Source organism: Rousettus aegyptiacus, unplaced genomic scaffold (assembly GCF_014176215.1).
Source record: "Rousettus aegyptiacus isolate mRouAeg1 unplaced genomic scaffold, mRouAeg1.p scaffold_m13_p_8, whole genome shotgun sequence".
Classification (NCBI taxonomy): domain Eukaryota; kingdom Metazoa; phylum Chordata; class Mammalia; order Chiroptera; family Pteropodidae; genus Rousettus; species Rousettus aegyptiacus.
In genome coordinates, this window is record NW_023416311.1 from 46,991,459 (window position 1) to 47,017,374 (window position 25,916).

Consider the following 25,916-nt stretch of genomic DNA (forward strand, 5'->3'; position numbering starts at 1 on the left):
GAAAACAGCACTACCCTTCAACATCATGTACATTTGGCATTAATTTTAGAATAAACAGTAAATTAAAGGGAGAGCAAAGGCAAATGACAAAAGAGGTAAGGTTTCCTTAAAAGTATAACTATGGTTTTAAAAATTAATAAGAAGGCAAATGTCAGAAGAAGGAGAGAACTTGAACAGGATGATTATTCTGAAGCAGACAGACCTTTGTGACTCCTCTGAAACCTGTGTATAACTAATAGTTGCCCCTTGGATCTTCTTAGGGTCTCTTCACAATCATCTTTTGGAAGGAGTATTTGCTTTTTTTTCAAGTCCAGCTCAGGAATATGTTCTAACTAAATTTATTTATTTTTTTTTTGCTATGTCAAACTTAAAAAGAGCTGCTTTGTTTTGGTTTCTCAAGAGTTTTGAAATATTTTCATCATATGCCTGAAGATATGTTTTACACAGCAGGTGTTAAGGATCCAATAAGGTCTGTTGGACAAATGATTCATAAATATGTGTTCACATGCTGTACAATAGTTGAATAGAACCACACAGATGGAGCCACCCTATTCTATTGAGGAAGTGGTATGTGTTTTCGTAAAAACTGTGATACACATGGTTTTTAGCCAAGGAGCCAGACTCTGAGAAAGTTTTTGGAATAATTTACTTATGTTGTACTGATTTGTGCAGTGGGAGCGTGATGTAAATATACCCTTATTACATATTACAGAAAGGCCTGGAGGGTCTTAATAAAAGAAGTTTGAGGCATTTCAGGGGAACTCTGATAAGAATACAGATGAAATGAGTGCTACTGATGAAAAAGATGTTATTTGCAATTTTAAAATGATAAAGATTAAGAAGTAAAGCTTTGATACTTGGGTGAAGGATATGTTTTAAATCATATAGAGGGTGACTGAAAACCAGCTTTTGATTCTGATACATCTATTTTATACAAACGTCACACTGGTGAGCAGGAGACACAACTGTTTTCTGAATGCCTAGGCAATGGGCTATCAAGGACTTTCTCAATCAGGATTTACCTAAAAATTAGTAATTGAAATGAAAGGGTTTTGGTACTCATGCACTGCATCTCATGAAGCACCTTTCTGATGATGATGGGATATTTAGAAAACATGAAAGACCCTGCCCCACCATTCACATGAAAACACTCTTTTGTTTGTCCTCACATCTCCCAGGGTATTTCATCATCATTCATAATGGTGGGAAATTAGTGAAGAGGCTCATAGAGCCTGACTTGAGAAGGACTTCAAATCCTAGGAGGAGCAGTTCTAATTTTATTCTACATGGACAGGGGGGACCCATTAAGCAAAGGAGAGCCAGGATCACAGCTGAGCTTTGAGAAGATGATGCCAGTAGAACTAAGAAGAAGGCATTTGAGGAGTGAGAATTAGCACAGTGAGATTATGTAGTGGCATTCTTCCTCAGTCTGCTAGCTCTACACATAAATCCACTGAATGACTGATAAACACACGTCACAGGTGCCCCCATGCTGCTCAGTGCATTTGCTTAGGACACCCTTGCTCATTCCATACTCACTTAACCTAAACTTAAGTTCTTAGTTCCTGCCTCTTGCCTTTGGATTGTCTTTGGATGAGTCCTGCCCATCTCCTGGAAGGCTATTCACCACATACAACCTCTGGCCAGTCATTTGGATTGTTCTTCAGCCTCAAACCCCAAGTGGTGAGATAGGATTTGAATGATTATCATGATCTTTATATTCTGGCTGAGAGATAATGAGGATTACAGCAGGGAGTTAATGACTAGAAGAATTTTAGAGTCAGAGAAACAGTATTTGGTAACTACTGTAATTTAGTATGAGGAGCAGGGTAAGCAGAAGCAAACCTGTGATTGTGGCCTTGAAGCATCTAGAGCAGTAGTCCCCAACCTTTTCGGCACCAGGGACCGGTGTCCTATGAGAATCTAATGCCTGATGATCTGACGTGGAGCTGAGGTAGTGATGCTAGCGCTGGGGAGCAGCTGCAAATACAGAGGAAGCTGTGCTTGCTTACCCACTACTCACCTCTTGCTGTGCAGCCCAGCTCCTAACAGGCCACGGACCAGTAGTGGTCCTCAGTCTGGGGTTTGGGGACTCTTGGCCTAGAGGATTGTGGGGACCTTAATTGAGATATGGAAGACACAAGAGCAATAGGACTTTTAAAAATTTTTAACATGTTAAGTTTGTTTACCTGTGACATATTTTTGTGGAGTTATGAGAGCAACTCTCTTGGAAGACACATGGCAATGAAAGTACTTTTTAGAACTGAAATCTGAAACAACTAAAGTGGTGATACTTGCTACAAGAAAGAGTAGAGTAGGAAGACAGAGGGCCAAGGATGAATACTTGAGTTTCATTCACACTTAATTGGTTATCAGAAGGAACTAAACCAGCAAAGAAATTCAATGACGATTCACAAAGGCATAAGGAGGGGCAGGAGTGTGGAGAGAAGGAAAGTGGAGTGCTATTTCCTTATTCTTCTTAATAAAAAGTGTACAAAATCATCTGCTATAGAGGGAGCCAAGAATGAAATACATTGGCTTGGCATTTTCCAGAATAACTTATTGTTTGACTGTTTTTCTTAGTTAATTGCACTTCTTCGTGGTTAATTGTGTTCTGTTAGCTTGAAAGTAAAGGCCAATAAAGGAATAAAGCACAGTTCCCACTGAGCACAGGTGAAGGCAAGCCTTTGATTAGTGACTATAACTCTAGCTTAAGTGTTTGTCACTATTTTTGACTTGCTTGCTGGATTCATAATTTACATGAAAATGGCTAATAGGTGTGCAGCTGCTGGGTTCCTCAGCTGGCCACTTGGTGTTTTGGAAGCTTCATTTCAGTGAATTCTGGAAATGCTTCTTCCAGACTCCTCACTTGCGACTTCCTACTTTAGCTGCCTATATAATTACTTGCTTGGAAACATGTTGCTCTTTATGATTTAAATGGTCCAAATTAGTAGATTCGTATTCTGATTGGTACTAGTGGGATTTTAATCATTAGAGATATATTTCTGTTCATTAGGTCTTTATGTGAAAGTGATGAAATTTCCTAGGAAATTGTTCATATGCTCTTATCTTTTGAACATGAAGGAAACATGTATGTATAAGTGTGTGTGAGGGAGTGAGGGAGGGAAAGGGGAGAACAAACATAGAAAGTACTTTGAGGGGTTTTCAGTTCAGTACTTTTGGGACTATAGACAATTTTTCAACCACCCAGGTGTACTGATGACACTGTAATCAGTTTTTTAAAAAATTTCATTTTTAGTATTGACTATTACTTCTGTCCTGGATAAGTTAATACTATTACCAGAGGGTATGATTTATAAAACTGATGACTACTAGACCTTATGGAAATTAGACTCACTTACTGCTTTTTATGTGAGAATAAGGGTTTGTTACTATAAACAAAACATTCACGCACCCCCAAAGGATCCCATTCTTCAAAAAAGCATCCAGGTTTGCATGACATGTACAATTGTTGAACTAGAGTTGGTACTAATATCATTTTAAGTACTAAAATATTTAATATGAATGAAAATTATGTACCTATAAAACTATGTATTGGTCAGAGACCTTTCCATGTGTGATTAGTAATCACGCTCAACCAACATTACTAATATTTTAGAATTAGAAATAACATAAATAATATCAATATGTATAGTGAAAGCAAATATCGTATTCATGTCTTATTAATTACATATTGGTTTTATATAGTATAGGATGTGGGGTAGAAGATAAAGAATCAATGACGAAAAATATACTATTTGCCTGAGCAACTGGGAGAATGACATTTCCACTTAATGGGAAAATATGGGGGGAGAGAGGTTGGGGTGAGAAAAATGTGACGTTTACTTTTGCACATTTTAATTTTGTAATGATTATTAAGTAAATATGTGAAGTTTAGCTCCATAAAGGTCTGGACAGTTGTACTTACAGCAGAATTTCCATTACTTTTATACAGTATTTCTTGAATAAATAACTGAAAGGAGTTCAGGGTAGAGGACCAGCCTGAAACGAATTTTGCCATTGTCACCATATAGGTTATATTTAAAGTCAGGAGTCTGGATGAGATCACTAAGGAAGAGACCACAACTACAGAACAGAAGAGATGTGAAGAAGTGGCTGAGTATTGGGGCATGCTGAATGCTGGAAAATAAGTAGAATGTCTATCTCCATCTCTGTCTATCACCCCTACTCCTATCCATTACATCAGTTTATCTCCATCTCCATCTGTATCAGTGTGTACAGCTACATGTATCTTCATTTCCATGTTCTTATTCATAGCTCTTTATCTATATGTGTATATGTATCTACATTCATATCAACATCTATATTCATTTCCATTTCAACATCTATATAGATATATACATGCAAACATATATATATATATATAGATAGATAGATATCTCACAATGTATGTAAAAGCAATTATACTATATCCAATCTTTGGCTGTTTGTGTTTTGAATTTAGAAATATTCTTTTTAAGATCTTTCCATATCAACATATCCTGTTCCACCTCATTCTCTTCTAGTAGCTACAGAGCATTGTTTTTTTTTGAAATTTACTGGTTTTAGTAAACAGTTCCCCACTGACTGACATTCAGCTTATTTCTGTTTAGATTATTCGCCATTGATAACAGTGTTCTAGGAAACATCCTGGTCTTTACATTAGTCTGTCCACACTTTTGGGTATATACATCTGTAGGATATATCCCAATAGATGAATTTCTAGTTTTTAAAAAAATGCATTTTTAAATTCGACAGACCATGTCAAAGTGTTTTACCAAAATGCAGCCCTCTCACTAATAGAATAAGTTTTTTTAAAAAGATGATTTATAAGTTGAATGATTATTATGTCATTTGTGAAAGTCAAAATAGCAAATGAAAATAAAGTTTTGATTGGTGACAGGACAGGAAGGGTACAATAGTCACAAAGCCCTAGGACACCTGTGTGATTATGGCTTCTGGTTCCATAAATAACCATACAGGGTGGAATTTTACTTCTGATGTGGTGACCTCTTCATTCTAAAATTTTTATTACAATAAATATAAGCCAAATCTCTATGTAAGCATTTAGAATTTAATTGTATGATGTACTTGTGGTAATTAATTAACTCTTTGGACAAAAAAGTAAACATGTATTCACACTTTATCACCTAAAATAACTTTAAATTATTGGAGGGTAATGTACTAAAAGCCAAGTCATCAAAAGGCTAAACATCCACCACCACCATCACTACTGCAGCAGTGACAGCAATAAAAATCACCAATCCAGGAATATTTAACTACAATCTTAAAAGGAAAGGAATTTTAAAACTGACAAAAGGTAGAGAAAATGTAAATTTTAGTAAAAATGAGTATTTTGTATAAGATAAATTAAATGGCTCAATATTTTAGAAAAGTATATGAGAAAATGTAAAAAGTAAAGGTTATAACAAATAGAAAATCAAATATTTAACAAACAAACCAACATTAAGACTTAAGAAAATGGATCAAAGCATGCAAAACTATGTTAAAGAGAAATTAGAATCATAACACATATCTGGAAAAATAATGCTAATTTCACTAGAAACCAAGTAAGCAAAAATTAAAGCGGTATACTAGATTTAACCTACCAATTACAAAAACTCTTGATACTAAAAAAACCATGTGGCTTGGCAAAAGTGAACTAGAATAAACATTTTTATAAATTGTTGGTGGCAATTTTAGAAAGCAATATAGTGATAAAGATCACGCAGATGTTATAATCTTTTGATTTACATATAACTTATTTTCTCCTGAGAAAATAATGTATATATAAAATAAAAATTTAACCATTAAAAGTATTGACATCACCACTATTTATGAAAGCAAAAACTTTTATTCTACCTAAATATTCAATGATACAGAGAAACCTATGAATATACCTACATGAGATGGGTTATTGTGCAGAATTTAGCATTGCTTAAGAGGATTAAATAAGGACATGGATAATATATAATAAATGAAAAAAAGATGCCAAATCCAATGAACATTATGATTAGCACTTTGGAGAGAAACAGTCACTGATAGATTTTAAAAAAGAAGAAACACACCAAAATATTTATAGTGGTTGTGTTTGAATAGTGGGTGGTCTCTTAGAAATTACTTTCTAAATATACACTTTTATATATTTGAATTGCTTATTAGTAAGTATGTACAATTTTAGGGTGAAACGAATGTTTTACAACTGTAATTTCGTGAACTGAAAAATATTTTTGTTCTGTATTATAAAAATTCACTCTATTCTTCTTTTATGGCTTTAGACAAATAAATAAATTTTAATCTCCGGATTCTGTGGCTTTTTCTTAAATTTCACATGATTGGAATCCAAGCCTTACTTGAGCAAAAAATTACATACCTGAACGAAGCAGTCTGTGTCATTAATGTTTCCGCCTAAAGGATTTTCAGAGTTTCCAAGTCTTCAAGCAGTCCTCTCCATCCTATTTAAGAAAGAGAAATTCTGTATTTTGTCTATATTAAGTGTCAACTTTAGCAACAGGCAGTGATGCTTCCCCCATCCCCAACATTGAACCTGTGTATCCATTTCAACAATTCGAAAAAAGAGTGTAAACCATTTTCTGTGCTTTGAAACTGCAGAGAATCTATCACCAGGGCTGGCAAACCACAACCAAGTACTGTGCCCCAGTGAGGAGAACAGAGAAAAGAAAACTGAGGCATTAAATAAGTTGTCCACCGTAGAGCAGCTGAAACAAAAACTGATACTCGAAATTCCAACTAAGTGATTTCTACATCTTTCAAATTTTTCAAATTTCTAGGATACATTAAAGTCTTTAATTTTGTTCTATCTTATGATCACTGAGTTAGCAGCAAACTTGGAAATGTGAATGATGGTATGACAGTACAGTTTTCCTTGAGGGCAACTCAAAGTTGGAATAGATGTACATTTTAAAGACGAGGACATTCCAATATACCTTTTCTTCATCCAACTTCTTGAAGATCAAAGTCTTAGCATTTTTAATAGATTGTGTAGACATGAATCATAATTATACAGATTAATAATAAACTAAATATATATGTGCATGTGCATACATATGTATGTATACAGGACACAAATACACATATTTGTACACATATGTGCTTATGTAAGGCATCTTACACAGTTCTTAGGGTAGATTTAAAGATAATATTTAATTTGTTTAATAATGGAATGTGAAAGGTTATTACCTGACCCAACATCAAATTCCTCGACTGTTATCTAATTAAACTAATTAGGAAACACAGTATTTACCCATTCATAAAATACAAAGCCAGCCTTTAATCTTCAAAGTAGTTTGCTATGATAATTTAGTCTGTCTTCAACTGCATATTTATTTTTATTCTAATCTCTATAATGTTTTCTACACATATCATTGTGAAAAATAAAAGACTAATGCATTAACAAAGTAATATTTCTCACATGGGTGATCTAACTTTTGACACTGATTTTTCAAGGCAAACAGCAGAAGTCTCACAGAATTCATTGGTTTGCCATCATCTGGAAACTGAGCAACTTATAAATATATTTCCCTGGAGACTTCATCAGGTTATGCATTTTTTAAGAGACACCTAGCACTACCAGTGAGTCATAGGCAGTCTCCAGCAATGCAGCTCTTCCATCTGGCCTGAGTTGTGCTGCCTTTATTTGTACATCTTCACATGAAGAACACTCTAGGAACTAAAAACTGTTCTCTCCTTCATTATGCATGTGGTGTGCGATGCAATTTACCACCTAACAGATGTCAGAGCTAAGTACCCAGGATCATGTCATGATTCATTCATCTTAAGACAATCTGCCTCAGAAATGCATGGCTTTTTATAAATTGGCAGACTTTGGCTTTTGAGTAATTCTACAAAACGCTGTCTGTTTATAAGTTTAATTTTTTTCTTAAAACACAATGATAGACTTCAGATTGTTTGTGTTCAGGTTAGCTGCCTCTTTTTGGTTCCACTTTGAATATCTCTGCCACTAAAATAAATAAATAAATAAAAATCATCGTTTTTTTTTTTTTTTTTTTTTTTTCCAGAATAGTTATTGAGTTAACTGAGATTATCCTAAAATTGAGATTTTGATGTCTAGACAAATCTGGTGAAACATTATTTCTCTTCCCTAGTAAAGCAGGCAAAAAATTCCTGCTGGGTGGCATTTTACATAATATTGCCATTAAACATGGTCTATCTTTAGTAGAAGAAGCAGACAGTAATAAGTCAAATAGGGATGAAGAATTATCTGAATCCGAGGAGATACACTTGCAAATGAGTATCCGAAATTGTTATTAAAGGTAGAAATATGACATCTAGATTAATAGAGTAAAGGTTGAAAGAAATATTTAACTACTGGGAGTAATTATTGAAAGCTTTTTCATAAAAGAATATGTTACGTAGTCTCCTATTTTGGGAAGCTTATTTTTCTATGCTAGTATAAAGAATCAGTAGATTCTTTGCTGCAGCTGTTAACGATCTTGATTAATCTAAGTACTGTAACCATAAAAGGAAAAGTAGCTTAATTAAAAAATGTTAGAGCAGAATAGAATACATTTACAATAATTTCCCTTCTTTTTTTTTTGGCCAAATGCAAGAAAGAACATCGCCCTTTCTTTCAAAGAGAGCAAATCAGTATCTGTCCCTTTGCAACTACCCTCGAGGCACAAACGAAGGAATCATAGGTTAAAACCTATATCCCTCAGCATTAAAAAAAGATAATTACCTAAGTCTTGCTACATTTATTTTTATTCCCCTCCCCCAAACACTATTATTGCTATTTCTAATGTTAATCCCATAAAAACATTTCTCCCAAATGTATAAGCTTGTTCTTTATCACTTAATTCTGTTTTTAATTTCTACCCCAAGGGATCTAAATTGATTTCCTTATTACCTTGAGGTGAATATGTCTCATTGGGTTTATGTTTAGACTGTTTATAAAATGAATTTATCCTTTTAATATTTGCACAGCTCTTGAGACATATGAGGTAAAGTCACAGCAAGAAAGTTTCCTAGTTGAGACTTCTATGTTTTCCTCTCCTGTGAATACTGAAATTGATTTCCTATGTACATTTTTAGGAGCCCTATGTGAGATAGTTTTCGCAAGATTGTGCTGTCAATTGCTTTTAGTTTCTGTAATGATAGGCTATAATGGAACAAAATACATAGTTTCTACTAGAACAGGTAAATATTTAAAAATTTGATTGCATATTGGTAAAAGTTTTCTTTTTGATAAGTTTAAGAATACATTTAATTTTTTCAATAGTCATAACAGGAAAAGCAACAGTATCAGGCAGGGAATTTTGTTGTATTAGTCATAAAGGTCTATGATTCTAATATTGTTGTCTTAACCTTCCTCAGCAATTATCTCAGTTTCCTTAGCATATAACCAACCTAGTTTCATGGTGGTTGCTTTGCATCTTAGCTGAGACAATCCAAACATAATTTATTTTTCAGTGGGAATTCCCTAAGAAAAACTGAATTATTATCTTTAATTCTGCTCTGTATTTGGTTTAATTTTAAAGGGTATTTTTTACTATTCCAAGTGAAAATAATAAAACATTTTTAATAATGCCCAATAATACTGTATACAGAATAAAACCAAGCACCACCCACCACTTAGCTCCCTAGAGTCCATATTAAAGGCTAAACAAAACATACCACACAAAATAGAGGGACGGAATGGAACCAAACTGGACTGAACAATAGAAGAGTATTTTATTTCTCTGGCATAAGTCTATCATTGGAATACAAAGCTATCTGTACTTCTTATATAAAACTGAAAATAATACTCTGCTTTGCAGATCCCTTAGGAATTGATAAAAAAGGCAATAGTTTTAATTGGATAAAACTATTTCTAATTCTTTTCCTTTTGGCTAAATTCAGATCTATAAACTGAGTATGTTCGAAAGAGAAATTCCTTTATTGTTTTAGAAACATATGAAGGAAACCTCAATCTTTTTTACATGTGGGACTAGTTTATAGATTCTTTGTTTCTTCTAGGCAGAAAATGTGTCTGCTATCCAGTTGGCTTCTTTGGAAGAAGGCACTTCTTGGTATGGATGAAAATACCTAAGATGACTCAGTTGTTGTGTTATCTTGATTTGACTGAAAAAGTAAGAGACTTGACGTTAGAAATCTAGAGAGTAAGCTAAGCTATCCTTTAAGGGACACATCTTGTTCAAAACTGGCAATAAAAAAGAGCTGCACTTGAGGTGCTTGCTGGGGAAAGAGAATCTATAACCTCCACTAAGTTATATTTAGCAAAAGACTTGTCTGTGAAGAAACGATATATATGAAATTTATTCATTCACCCTTTCCATAGATCAGGGGGTCTCCAGTCTCAAATTCACATTCTTTCAGAAGACAGGCGAAGAATGTAAATGTGTTAAACATGAGTGTTTGGAATTAATATTTGAGTTTCTAATGAAAAAAGGGAGGAAATACACACATCTATTTTGCTATGAACACATATGCCAGACACAAATACATAACTATCTGTGGCTCTTTTGATTGGCCACAATATGTCACAGCTCTTCTTTCACTTACTAGCTGTTTGAAAGAGCAATTTTCTTAAAATCTCCGTGCTTCAGTTTCCTCATCTAAAAAATAACAGTACCAACTTCAAGGAATTACTATGAGGAATAAATGAATTGATACATTTAAAGTGCTTTAAGTAGTACCTGGCACATATCAAAGACTATATAAGCAATTACTGTTATATATTTTTGTTCTGTACCTTTCTCAATTTCCCCATCTTTATATGCACACAGTACACATATACACATACAATCACAAACTTACATAAACATACTCCAGAGTGAATAATATATTTGTCTCTTCAGAACTACTCTCTAACCTCCTTCACATCTTTTTCTGCCTTCTCTAAGCCTCAGAAATCTAACCTTAACAAATGACACAAACTGGCTCACATGCCTTCTGGCTTACAATCAGATTTGCCTAAGGGGAGCCACCCACTGGAGATTGGAAAGAGTAAGAAGAATAAAGTCAATGTATGTATGTATGTATGTATGTATGTATGTATGTATGTATTTTTTAATTAATTTTTATTATGGTGACATTGATTAACAAAATCAGTTAACCCTACAATAGAAGTCAACATATTTATCTCCTTGCCTCCACCCTGCTGGATTGTTGCTGGAGAGCTGGCTTCCTCTGCTGAAAGCCATAGCTTCTTTCACGTTATTCTCAATTATCACTCCACTCTCTCTTGTCTCTTTAGGCGCAGTAGGTGACAGCTCCTACTCTTGCTAGCTCCGATGTGTTTAATCATACCTTATGACACATGATCACATTTGCCAATACCTTTTCTCAATAACCTGTTCGTGCTATCATTTGCTTATGTGATCCCTGACTAATAAAGGCTCTTATTTAAAATGTTAAATATATTCTCTCTCCTTTTCCTAAATCCTGCTAAAATGATAGATTGCATAGTAAAATAATGACTCCATAGAAAGCCTGAATATCCACTGACAGTGAAAATCAGCTAAACTGAGCACATTTCCCTACACAGATCACTTCAAAACAATTTATTCTCTTCTCTTCCCCTGAACAAAAGCCTAGAATAACCTATACTCAGAACAGAAGCTAGTTGAAGTAGTGCTAGCGAGTCTGCAGGCCTTAACAGGGTTAAAACATCTGTAGTAGTCCTATCCTTAGGAGGAGTTCCTCCAAAACAAGCTTTGAATATAGCTTACTGAAGAGGGCATTTTAACCTGAGACACCCAGAATGCTTTTTGCAGGCCAGAGAAAGAGGATCATTTTTGAAGTTACAAATGGAATAAAGAGACATCTGCCTGGAATAGCTCTGGTAAATTTGTACCCACAGGCTGAGTTGTAGAATAGACAGTTTTTGGAAATACCAAGTCAACATGAAAATTTAAGCATTCTTGTTCCTAGTTATGAGAAAACCTAAATTCACAGTTATTACAGAGTAAAAAAAATAATAATAAACATTGAAAATACATTTCAAATAAATATGAAATTATCTGCCAATTTAGTTTATTTGAATTTATAAAACTAAAATTTTCTATTCAAGCATTTATATGAATATCTTTGCATATGCAAAAACAAATGTAAAAATAAACTGCTGGAAAAATGACTTTCTAGATTAATAACACTGTTAGAAGTCAAGAATGGGTTTCTTAATATGAATGTATAATGTTTAAAGCAACGGTAATAAAGAAGCGTGTGTATGTGCTCTTCAAGGCAAGTGTACACGCTAAAGAGCAGTGAAATAGTGTACAAATGGTATGTTCCTTCCTTTATTATTAGCAAGTTACTTTTTATTATATTTTTCCCTGAAACAATGTACACAATATAAATATTCAGTTTTATAGTTGTTTACATTCTAAGTAGGTAAGTGGGGAAAAGAAATATTTCTATTTTATTTTCTTACATAATGAATGTAAGAAATATTTAATGGTAGTAAAAATGAATTTATTTCTAATAATTACAATAGCAACTTACAGCCACCACCAACACAACCAAAAAACACCCCAGAACGTTTGGTTATTTTAAAATAACTTAGATACTGTTTATTTTTGTGGTTTGACTATCAATTCATTATAAATAGCTGAAAACTTCTAAACATTTAAACATGTTTTAAACACAGTTTGAAGTGGCACAATTTATTATTATGAAATCCTTTTAAAACCAACTTAACATTATGGCTTTCTAACTTCTCTAACCAAAGCAAAACAAAGCAAAGCAAAAACAACAACAACAAAAATGAATCAAAAGTGGTTAAGAAAAGTAAATAAACTACACATAATGCTTTGGTATATCAGTCATGTGGTCCATTCCAGTCAAACAAATGCATTTTAGAAAATGTAGACTATGTATATATTCAAGAGAAGTTTTTACAATAGCATAGTTTAAGAGATGTTTACTTCATTGGATAACGTAAGCTTAGTTTTCATGTGTAACCTGACAATATTAGTATTGACGCTCAGGGCATCAATACTAATATTTCTCAGTCTCTCTAGACACAAAGATGAGCACATTATTTAATCTATCCTTCATGGAGATAATTCTACCAGATGCTAAAGGAGTGTAGGGAGTCGTTGGAATCAGGGTTTCTGAATCTGTCTTTGGAATATCTAACTCATTAAGGACTGCTAAAGATGATTTCCTTGACATAGGCATCAGGTAAGGTTCATATTTATTAGGTCCCAAATATCCACTGATGTTTTTAAGCCTAGAATAGAACATGAAATTTTAATATCCTAGATTATGAAGTTAATTAACAATCTAGGTTAAATGGACAAAGTAACTTCAAACTAATATGAATATTTGAGTTGATTAACTTCATTTCTATTAAGAAACACTTGTTTTTAACACATTTTTTGAATAGAAAATAATTGTTATTGTAGTAAAATATATATAACGAATTTACCATTTTAACCATTATCTATGTGTACAGTTCAGTGGTGTTAAGTATACTCACACTGTTGTGCAATCATCACCACCACCCATCTGCAAAAGTTTTTTATCATCCCAAATTTAAACTCTATGCCCATTAAAGAGTTCCTCATTCTCCACTCCCCCCAGTCCCTGGTACCCGCCATCTATTTTCTGTTTCTATTAATTTGATTACTCTGAGTATCTCATTTAAGTGGAATCATGCAATAGTTGTCCTTTTGTGTTTAGCTTATTGAACTTAGAATTATGTGTTAAAGTCTCATCTATGTTGTACCAAATTAGATTTTCATTGCTTTTAGGACAAATAATGTTCCATGGTATGTATACACCTCATTTTGTTAATCCATTCATCCATCAATAGACATTAGATTATTTCTATTTTTTGGCTACTGTGAATAATTCTGCTGTGAACATCGATGTAACCATCTAAGTCCCTCCTTTTTCAATACTTTCATGTATATATCTAGAAGTGGAATTGCTGAATCATATAATTTTCTGTTGACTTGTCACACTGTTTTCCACAGATGCTGTACCATTGTACATCCCCGCCAGCAAATAACTTCTCTACAAGGGTTCCAATTTCTCAATATCTTGCCAATATTGGTTATTTTCTAGTTTTTTTTTTTGGGGGGGGGATAGTCATCTTCATGAGTATGAAGTGGTGTCTCATTGTGGTTTTGCTTTATATTTCCCTATGATTAGCGATAATGAACATCTGAAAAGAAAATAAATTTAAAGTTTTTTTTCAATTTTTCTATTACAGTTGACTTACAATATTATAATAGTTTTAGATGTACAAAGTTGTTTTATTTTTTAATTCCAATCAACACTAGGACCAGAGTTGAAATTTCTTTTAAAAATCTTTTGTGTTGATTTAATGTTATCATAATTTTTAAAGGAAAACATAAAAATCACTGCATAGTAAATGAAAATTTTAATTAAATCCACTTTACAGATAAAACAGATCACAGCTGCTCTCCTGATCAAAACAATAGAAAAAAATTTTCTGCACCCTATAACTGCAAATCTACCATCTCATTTCCAGATTATATGAATAGAAGATTATCATTAGGTTAAAAGGTATTCTAAAATATGAAGAAAATGTAAACACGAAAAGAAATGAACGAGCTATTAAACAAGCAATTAAACAAGCAAACTATGTTATTGACTAAAACAATAGTTGAATTTAGTATCAAGATATATCAAAGAAACAGAGTGTAAATGTTTAAATTTAAATTTTTAAAAAACTTCTTTGAGATAATAGCAATTTAAAGAGGCTGTGAAATAAGTGATCTCATTTTAGAGATCTTTATTAATCTTGTAGCTAAATAATGGAACATTGTTGGAAGGAGAATGAAGAAGGATGTTTAAGGCCAAGAACATAGTCTATTTGGGAAACAGATGGCTTGTAAAAATCAAGCTGTATGAAAGGTTTGCGGAAATTTTGCTGGTTAGATTTAAGAAAGTTTTTTTAATTCTCTGAGTATTTCCATTTGATCAGAAAAAGCTTTGTGGCAATGTTTCTGAAGCGAGTGATTCTGATGCTGCCAGCCAAGGAGTTTCAATGGTTTTCTCTGAAAAGTAGTTTCAAACTTCCTTTTTCGAGACAGTAAATTACCCAAACAAAAGTAACATGTGTAGTTTGCTGGAGGCCATAGAAAGAAAGAGAGAAATGTGTTTGCGCAGCAACAAAAGACTGTGGCTTTATTGGCAACACCATCAAAGCTAATCCATTTGCTTGCCAAGGCAGTGTGAATCCACTGCAAGATGTGTCAAATCCGTTAGAGAAATAATTTTCCTGGAGCACCCACTTGTGGACTGTAGCTCTTTCTTCAAGCCCCCTGATTGAGAGGGAAAACTTTCTATGATAGTGTAGGACCTCTTTCCCTTTTAGTGTTCCTCCTTTCAAAAATTATGTATATAAGTAACAATACTGATTCTTATTGGTCAGCAATTATTCTATCAAATTGCTGAAAAAGATTTATTTTGGAAACCCTCTCCTAACTTTCTGATTAACAATCACTTCTAATCTTAATAAACTGGAATCATTTATGTTGTGATTCCAAGAATTATTTTGAATTGTTTTAATCTACTGATTGAAAGTGTTCACTGTTATAAAGACATTTTGGAGAAGAGGGAATATTCTAAGTTAGAGAGATTTCAACATCTGTCTTACAATATATGCTCAATCTATGAATACGGGGTTATACGAATCCACCTAAATCTTAGTTAGCTTTAATCCAAAGATTTTGCTCTATTTCTTAAGCTCTCATTTAAAGACAATGAGGGATTTAAACTAAAGTTCTTTTGCTCATGAAGATAAACCTTAACACTGTGAATCACTGAACATCTTGTTATTTGGTTAAGCCTGCAGCCAGCTAGAATGACACAAACAAGCAAACAAATAAATAATTTATAGGACCCTGATTCACCTTATAAAGGTCTTGACTTTAGAGCCTATTATAGTGATTTAGATACTGCAATTCTGTGCTATAATTTGTGCGATATAATTCAGTATCTCTTTTTTTAATGTCATTTGCTTTATCTTAAGTAGTGTAGAAATGGTCAGTGTTAAATGGAATTCACAAATTATAGGTTTAGAAATTAATGATAGGTTTCAGTGTGCATATGATTTCCCTATTTAATATATTTGACATGCAAATGTTTTAAGATACATTAGAATAATTTTTATGATTTTAACATTTTTATTTGCTGTCAGATAATAACTTACCACATTTGCTAGCATGTAACAGTACTGATTTACATGTTGCATCTGATTTATAAAATCTGGATAGAATATGGAATTATTTTTGCTGTGATGTTTTTTGTTGCTGGATTTTATCACTGAGAGATGCCATCTTAATATAATTGTGGAAAATGCTCTTACAGGCATAAAGACAGAACTAGGACCCTTGTGCTGAGAAGGAAATCAGATAGTCATTAAGTGTTTTGTTTTTTTGTTTCTTTGTTTTTTTAAATCTTGGTCTCTGACTCCTGGTCTAGGATGGCAGAAAATGAACCACTGAAGTGCAAGGAAATGTTAGTTTTATTATTATTTATTTCATCCTTTAAAAATATACATACTCCAGTATTAATATCTGTAGTCAACTTATAAAATACATATATTTTGCCAAAGTACTACATATAACTGTTTGGAAACGACTTCTTTAAGCAATACTGAAATTAAATAATCCTGGCTAAAGTTTGAAGGGAGCATATTGAAGATGTGTTTTATAGTCCATGTACTACAAGATTTTTTTGTCTGTATGAAAATCCAGTATTATTTCCTTATCTTCATCATTGGAACTTGTATCCTTTGCCTGTGTCTGTTAGTGTCTTACCCTGGGTTATCATTCGCACAATATAGAACTGCCTTCACTAATTTAACAAATATTTGTTGAATGCCTACCACAGGCTAGGCATTGTGCTAGCTAAATTTTATGTATAAACTTGTGTTAGGGCAGCTCTTTTGTTACTTCAGTATTTCTACTCTTTGAAAAACTTCAAGATACCCTTGCCTACCTTTGTAATATTAATAGCTTCTTATAAAGCATTCCTACAATAGATGTGCTAGAGAAAGTGCTACTTTTAGTGTGTACAGTGCCTTACACTGCATTCTGTACAACAATAAATACTATAGAAAGGTTCTAGTGCATTTGATGATATCTGGCCAGCTTATCCATAATAACTCTGACTTCATTGTGGAAGAAGGGCCTTCTATGCAAGGCATAAAATCCAATTGATTTTTATGAAATAAGATGCTATGAAGAAGAAATGCATTAAGTGTACCATATCACAATAATTCCACTTTGTAAGCTAAATGGCTTTTGGAACATTGTTGAAAATGCTGTCACTATTCTGAGTATACATAAAAGAGCAAGATAAGGCCAATAATTTAAAAGTCAATGCTATTCCTATTCAAAGATTTCTTTCCTCAATTAATAAAGCATTTTCTCCTCTGTGTCAGTTAAAAATAAAATCCAAAATGGCTTTATATGATATGATCAGACACAGAACAATAAGTAAGTTATGTTGATTTTACAGAGTTTCTTTACTGAATTCTGGGGGTGCTGCTATCTTTAACTTTCATTTAAGGTACCTTATAAAATCTATTATGTATATTTTAAATGATACATTTTTGCTTTGGCTGCATTTATCAAATTGTTTTAAAGTTAGTGTGTTTCAGAAGTCTGGGTTAAATTTTGTAAACATTTCTAAAACAATAGTATATGAATGCAGACAGGAAAAGCAAGCCGTCCTGATTTCTGGAACAGAAATACTCTGTACCTCTTTAAATCACACAATTATTTTGCAGTGAGTTTGGTTAGGTATACTAATGCCTGCATCACTGGTTCTGAATTATTTTTCTGCCCAGCACAACTGATAGGAGTACTGATACTCCTATCAATAACAGGGACACAGTAACAGTGTTTCTATGGAGAGTAGATTGGAAACCAACAAACCAACCAACCAAGTAACCAACAATCCCACATGAAAGAAATGATTCTCAAATGCTTTCCTGAAGGATATATTTGAGAGTAACTGAAAAGTCGTTTAAACTATGTGGAAAATTCTTGAATCCAGCAATATTAATTTTTATTTCTGGGGATCCTAGGTGAAATGATAGACTGGTTTTGTACCTGGCATCTAGGTGCTCAGTGAATATATGATTAAATAAAAGGAATGAAAGAGAAAGGCTTTTTAATGTCCCTTATTTCTTGTGGTAAAGCATATATACTGCTTTGTCATTTAAGATGTCTATGTTAAATGGAACTTCTTACAGGGTTTTAGTAAATCTATCTGGAAATATCTAGTATAATAAACATATACACATATATTTTTCTTAAGGGAGCATTTTTTTGAAGCATAGGTTCTAAGATCCTAACAACTCTTTTAAAATTTATTATTATTATTATTATTATTATTAATGTCTACAGCACCTGGACTTCCTAAGTGGTTTCCCGGGCCCAACCCTGCTTAGCTTCCAAAATCAGACATAGGGCTTGTTCAGGGTGGCATGGCTGTAGACCAGGGACCATGGCTCCACTGGGGCATGAACCCAGGACCTTCTGTGTGTAAAGCAGACATGCTAACCACTACACTATGGAACCACATCCCATATACACATATTTTTGACTCTGAAATCCACCTCTGAAAATCTATCTCATTAAAGTATGACACATATATCTAAAACAAAGAGGTCCATCAATGTTCCTTGTAATGCTTTTTGTAAAAAACAGAAACACACTAAGTTACTATTTCCATCATTTGGAAATAAAACATTGTGCTTCTACCCTATGGCATATTATTCAGCTATTAAAAAAGATAAATCATATTTAAACTAACTCATTTGGAAAGGTTTCCTAAGATATTTTTAAGGAGAAACAGCAATGACACAAAGAAAAACCTAATTTAATTTTTGTGAAAGGAACAGTTGCAAAATCCCCACATATCATTGCAAAGGATTACACAATGAGGGAGATATGGAAAAGATTAACAAGTTTCTAATATGAATTACCTAGGGCTCTTGAGTGAGGGGCAGTTATTTGGTTGTAGGTAGGAAGTTAACAAAAGTAAAAAAAAAAAAATGATCATTGAAAATAAAACCACTACATGTATAAATGTATGACATTATAGTTATGTAAAATTCTATCTATCCATCCATCCATGCAATCATCTGTCCAACCATCCATCATGCACAAAGTCATACTAGAAACTTTAGTTACCGGACTGTTAATCCTGGTTATCAAAGAGTGGTACAATTACAGTATGTTTTATTTGCTTTCATTTTTATGTATTGTTTGACCTTTTAAAATTGTTTACACTATTTGAATTTTTTACATTACCAAGAGAAAATATTAAAACTGTATTCATTCTAAAAATTTAAATACTTAGGGTTAATTCCTTCCTGGCTCTCGAGGATAATAAAAATCTTAACCTACTGACAAACCGAATATCAAATAAAAAACTAAATCGATCTACTTATCAACTAACCAATTAAAGCACACACACACACATTTAAGAAATATTTGTCTTTGAAAACATGTTTTTGCCTAACGCTGTTCTATTTTTTATTTTAAAGGTTAAAATTTTAAAACATTAAAGAGGCAGAAATAAGTAAATATAGCAGCTTAAGCTGTTTCGTAAAAGCTATTTTCAACACAGAAAGAAGGTTCAGGCTGATTGTTCTCATAACTCTCTTTCCCTAGATTTGAATCTGACGGGGAAAAAAATTTCTTTTTCCCCTTAAATATAATTTGAGGAAAGCCCTCTAGGCTAACCTGTGGGGTATACTCCCATTTTATTCAACCTTTCCTCACTGATGAGCATTCAGTTTTCTTCTAGTCAAGATAGATTTTTTCTCTTCAGATTTGTGGGCATGTAGAACAAATGAACATCTCATTTATGATAAGGTTGTTTAAAGATTCTGACTCAGGCTCACCACCTAATACAACCACTTCAAGCAATGTAAAGGCAGCACCACACTACAGCAGAAATCTGAAATCAGACAGAGTATATTTCGAATCACCATGCCATCTCTTGTGAGCTGGGAAACTTGGTAAGTTATTTACTGTTCTGGAGGCTGAGTTTCTTTATCTATAAAGTGGGCACAGCAACTCACTCTTAGAGATGTGGAAAAGCCTCAATAAACTATCTATAAGCACCCAGCTCAGTGCCCAGTGCTTCACAGCCACTCAATAAATACTGTTATTACTTTTATATGTTTCTGTATAGTCTCAGAATGTGTTGGTGTAACAGAAAATTATTGCTTTTATGGGTATGTATATGAGCATTTTACTTACAGCAAAGGAAGGGCTGTCTTTATTTTTTAGCTACTTGAAGTTCTATGCATCATAATATATTAATATTCTGCTTTCCATAAATTAGGGGGAGTGGTTGGAACAGTTGATTCAGAATGATGAAATACTTTTATTTAAATGCATTCTCCATCTCTGTGCCATGTGATCTTAGCTGTATCTTGCTCTCCCATTTACATATATGAATTTGCAGAAGAAAAATATAAACGATACACACACACACACACACACACACACACACTCACACACACGCACGCACGCATATTTTTTTACCGAGGACTCAGTGAAAATCATTGTAATGCTCTTGAGCACTGAATCATTAATCATCACTTGCATAGCTGAGAAAATACTTCAGTTCTTGCCAAATGCACTGAAAAGAGGCCAACATTTACCACCGAAAAGATAACATACTTGGAGAAGTAAAATGAAACAGAATTCATCTTGTGTATATTAAATATGTTTCTGGAAGCCATTTAATTTGTGATTTGAACCTTAGAACTCCTAAATTAAGGCAGTGTACATGAGGAATTGTCTTTCCTACTAAACTGCACTTGTTAAAACACTTGCATTTTTTTTTTTTTCTGCAGAAGCGACCACTAAAACAAAACTTCAGCTGAAGGTGGTTGTCACATTTCTTGAAAAGCAGCAGTAAAAATTGAAACTATTTCTTAGGTAAGAAGAAATGTCAATTAAAATACTTGTAATAACATACTTTTTCTTTAAATTAATTCCTATTTATTAAGATGAAAGTAAAGCAAAAGAGACAATATCACTGACAGTCTCACTGCGTAAACACACAGTTAATAATTTGGTGCATTTTCTTCTATTCTTATTTTTTTCCAAGGTTAATTTGTTTGTTTACATAGCTGTAATCCTGCTGTATGTGCCTGTTGTGTTTCTTACCTGCTTTAAAGAGTTTTATTGAGTAGTTAATTAAAACAGACATAGCATTAACTCAGTGACTTTATGTTTCCTCTATCCTTTGTGATCCAATGTTCTGCGTTCTATTAGGCTTCAAATGCAATGTCTAAGTTAAAAAAAAATCATATAGTCAGATGGGAAAATAATTTACCATACTACGTAAACTAATTTGACCTTTTCTCTATAAATTTGAAAACCTTTCATGCAAGTCCTGAATTGGATGTTGAATTTGACTAATGAACATATTCAGACTCTAATATTTTATGTTGGAAATTTCTCATCATCATGCTTTTAAAGAAGATTAAAGAACTACTGTGTTAAATCTGTTTATTCTGTGGCAATATGAAAGGTTACCAGGGGAAAAAAGTCTAAGTTAATTCTCTCATGTCCCTCTACAGAAATGATTTCTTTTCATTAACTATCTGTAATGAAACATTTGGTCACTGTCACTGGTAGGCATTAATTGCCCAGAATACATATTTAAATAGCTCATATTTTAGAGCACTTTAGTGATCACAGGATTTTAAACAGTATCTACTTTAGATTAAGATGTCAGAAGTATCAAAACTTGTGAAGTGTGATGTGAAATGGTCCATATGCTAGACAAGAAAAATCTCAATAGAAAGCCATTACACAATCATCGCTGTTGTCCTCATGCTTGAGTGATAGTTTTTAATATTAAATTAAGAAACCTAGTTACTAGGCCCAGACGCTGGTCCAAATCTCAAAGAAAGCTTCATTTGTTTGACCCTTCTAACCTGCTAGTTTTTATTTTATTTGAACTTGTATCTGATCGAATGGCTGCAACCAGGGAACCTAACCTAACCTACTACATCACCACCACCACCACTATCACCACTGTCATCATCATCATCATCATTTGCTATTGAGACATGACCAGTTCTTACAGAAGCTGAGTAAATTTCCTTGTGATGTTGATTTTTTCAAAGAGAAAATAGCTCAGAGAAGCTTTTACCTATATTAATTTTTTTAATTTGCTAATATAAACAGGAACTAATCGTAGGTGCAAAGGATTAACAGACACAAGAAACTGATTACATGTTTCAAACTAAATTTCTTTTAGAAACCTGAGGTAACGCTTTAGTATAGAATTGGATTAAATTTCTGACACTTTAAAAAATCTCACTTATGTCTCTGTTTCCCACCTTGATGGATACTCATCTAATGGTATAGGTTTTAAGGCTGCGAATGAAATGGTGAATTTTTTCTAAGAATATAAAATTAAAAAAATTTTCATGATTTGTCAGTCTCTAGCTTCCTTTATGAAGCTCTTTTAAATAAAGAAGACAATCGACTTCTACAGCACTGACCTGCTGCTCTTGTATCTATCCCTTCATCTGAGCTAATCCTGAGAAATTTTCCAAGAGTGGTTTTTAGTGGATCACTGTGCCTCTTTTTAGTGAATTCTATTTAAAAAATTTTTCAAATCTATTTATAAATTTCAAATAGTTTTAGGTGTGCTATGTTTACCTAGATTGAATAAAGAGATAACATGTCAGATATTGCTCAAGCATTTTTTTTCTTTGCCTCATCTTTTTTTAACATAAAAAAAGAGAATATTCAATTATTGGATATAAAAAAATCAGTTATGAGAATGTTGAAGTAAAAATTTATCAAATCCCTGATATGAAATTTTAGAGAGTCCTCCTCTCAAATTATTTTACTCAGAAAATTATAGAACTAATTTCTTCTTTCTGGTCCTGTTTTCCCTCATCCTTTTATTTCTCCTTTAATATTAGGTATTTTATATAAATCATTATCGGTACAAGCACCATTTTAAATTGCTAGCACTTTTTTGCAAATTTTCAAATTTAATTAAACTGATAAGAACAGATATTGACTTGATCTTAGCTAAAAGGCTGAGAAGCAATTTTCCAGTTTAATTTAGGCATACTATTTTGGAATTTCAATAGCACCCCTGAAATATTTAAATATATCTTTCCTTGAGTGAAAGAGATTTTCTCTGGGCACAGTAAACTCTATCTCTTCAATATTTTCCATTTTGATGTTGACTTCTCAGCTACTTTTTTGCTATTAAAATTATTCTTTTCTGAGGAGGTTCTTTTTTACCTAACTTTTCATCTTGGTTTTGAATTTGTGATCACATCATGGGATAGTTATTTAGATTCTACTCAGCCTTTTCCTCCTGTATCTCAGGCACTCCTAGGTATGGAACAGCCAGAAGTAAAACAGTGTCTGAGTGTCTTCTGTTTGCCCAGAACTAAGCACTATGAAGAACATAGAAAAGGCATTGAAGATACATAGTTTTTAAATTTAATCCACAGTTACGATGACCAAGAAGTAGCATCATTAGACTACTGAAAGCATTAATCGCTCTTTCTATGTGCTAATTTACAGATAATGTTTATTTAGGCTGGGAAGACCAATAGAACCCATTCAATAACTGGGTTCATAGTGCAGGTTTATGTGCTCAGAGACCATTTCTCTGTGAAACTGAACAAAGCCACTAGATTCGATTAATTCTCCACTTTCTTAAACATTGCCCTAATGTAAGGTGGGGCAAAATGTGAGCTCCATAATTGTATTTCTCTTTGGTTAGGTGTAGTGTTCACATGTAAACTTTTATGTTATTCCTTCAACTTTTTGTTCATTATTTTTACATATTATTTCTATTGTTCTGTCCTACATGACAACAAAACAGTAAACCAGCACTTAATGGTTTATGTGGTGTCTCCTTTAAGTATTTAATAATCTTTTTTGTATGCCTGGGTTTCAAAAAGAAAAAAAAAGATCCAATTTCACTCACTGAGGCTAGAGACATAGTGAAGTGGATGGACACAGATTGTCCATTAAAGCAATATCTGCATTCTTTCAGAATATTTCTCAGGATTTTTCTCTTTATTTTCATTTTTGTTGAAGAAAAAAAAACTGTAAAACCTTTTAATATTGCCACTATATTAACATTTTCATTCTTACTATACTTGTATTTCAGGGAAAGCATTCAACATTTTATTTCACGTAGAAACGAGAATCATACCTGGGCTCCGACAATGCTGTCAAAAACATAGCACCATGTTTAGAATCATCTGTTTTTTTCATCTTTCAGATGAGAATAAAAACATAAACATAACCTCACAAAAAAGAACCCAAAAGAAAAAAAATTTAGCATATAAGTAATGACCTCATCTCCATTTGTATTTAATTTTGACACCTACCTCCTTGTGTGCTATCTGATTTCAAAATGATTTAAAAAAAAATCTGGAGTGATTATTTGAAATACCAATATGGCTATGTTTGCAAGTGAGCTCATGTATCAGACTATTTACAGATGTTCTTCTAATAGCGTACTCAAAATTCTAAGTACAGTTTAGAAATACACAGGGGTATAATTTAGGTGCTATTTGACAATTTACTAAGGAGAGAGAAAATCTTGCTTAAGCAAACACTGCCCCCATCACGTTTCAATGTTATGAACAAAAGAACTAAACAAAGTTATCTTTAAAAATGTTTTATATATACATTTTACAAATTACCCTTTTTAGTATGAAAAACCATCAATTGAGAAAAAATCAGAAATTACATGTGTCTATGTAATTGATGTTATGCATTTTTACATAAAATAATCTTAGTATTTTTTTCTATTATTTTTCCCATTCATTCAATATAGTAGAAAAAGCATATCTTTCCACATAATTTCACCATATACAAGAAACCCAGAAGGTATAACTTTGGTATGCTATTGCTGATCCAAAATAGAAAAAAGAAAAGAAAAGAGAGAAGGAGGGAGGGAAAGAGGGAGGGAGGGAGGAAGGGGGAGAGAGAGAGAGAGAGAGAGAGAGACAGACAGAAAGAGAGACAGAAAGAGAGAGAGAGAGAGAGAGAGAGAGATAGGACTATTATGAAATCCTCCCTCTCTCTCTCTCTATCTCTCTCCCTCCCTCCTCCCTCCTCCCTCCCTCCTCCCTCCCTCGCCCCTCACCTCAAAACTACGAAGCCTCCCTACCTAACTCACCTCCCACAGACGGAAAAAAAGAAAATTACACCTCATTAATCATTTTAACCTAGACACGATAAGTGGTATTTAACATTATCTTCCATAGTGCTGAGAAAAATACTACTGAATCTCTGTTTAGTGATATTTGATGTGTTTCTGAGACATCGACTTGGTTAACAGATTTCTTTGTAGTAAATAAATGTTTTACAACTGGTTGTGTTTAGTTAAGGGAAAAGTAGGACTGCCCCTAGCATGACATTTTTCTATATAGGTTATTCTTAAAATTTCTGCAGCTAAAAAAAAAAAAAAAAAAATTGCAGCTGTTCTTACTTTTCCATAGAACAATGGAGATACTCCTCCAGTTACTTCCCACAAGAAATTATTCCCTAGAGACTGCACTTGAGATGAGGAGAATATGTAAAACTCCTCAGCAAAGTTCATGTAGCTTCTTTCAGGTAAGATATGAAATGTGCAAACTAAAGAAACAGGTTAAAATCCAATCCTAAAATTTATATTTAATAATTTAAATAGTGTAATGTGTTTATTAACAAAACGCAAATGGTTTGGGCTAAGTATAGATGGAGAAAAATATATATTATAGTCACATAAATTTGTGATTTTCCTACAAAAAAAAACACGATAAAATTTTACAGGCATCTGCAAGTTTAAAAGCTGTGCTTTCTTGCATGATTAAATTTATTTTCTGAAATGCAAGTTCTAAGAAAAGAATCTAAGCTTAAAAGGAGCTAACCTTAAAACTCTGA

The 25,916-nt window shown here is 33.1% G+C and overlaps 1 pseudogene; it reads right to left on the minus strand.

The window, feature by feature from the left end:
- Positions 1-22,954: 22,954 nt before the first annotated feature.
- On the minus strand, positions 22,955-23,068 carry LOC118607154 (annotated as a pseudogene).
- Positions 23,069-25,916: the final 2,848 nt, after the last annotated feature.